Genomic DNA, 362 nt, shown 5'->3' on the forward strand with positions numbered 1-362 from the left:
ATACATAATGCAGTGTGATTGCATTATGCTACTAAATTGAAAAGATAAATGCTGTATTGTAATGGGACCTCTATGTAGCAACAACTGATAGAACTATTCTCTCAAATACCACACTATCTGAACTGCATGCACAATACGAGCACAGTATAATGATTCACCACTGTTGTTGTCATCAAAAAAGCACACACGCATTCGGAAAAAGCACTCACAACTTGCAGTCAGAGTAGTCACAATCACATACAACTATACACTACATACAGATATATAAAGAGAGTACACAAGGTACCATAATTGTCGCAAAGAATTAAATACACACGCGGACACAGATTATATCATGTTTTTTTTTTATATAACGTGTTCTC

Source organism: Penaeus monodon, chromosome 27 (assembly GCF_015228065.2).
Source record: "Penaeus monodon isolate SGIC_2016 chromosome 27, NSTDA_Pmon_1, whole genome shotgun sequence".
NCBI lineage: Eukaryota > Metazoa > Arthropoda > Malacostraca > Decapoda > Penaeidae > Penaeus > Penaeus monodon.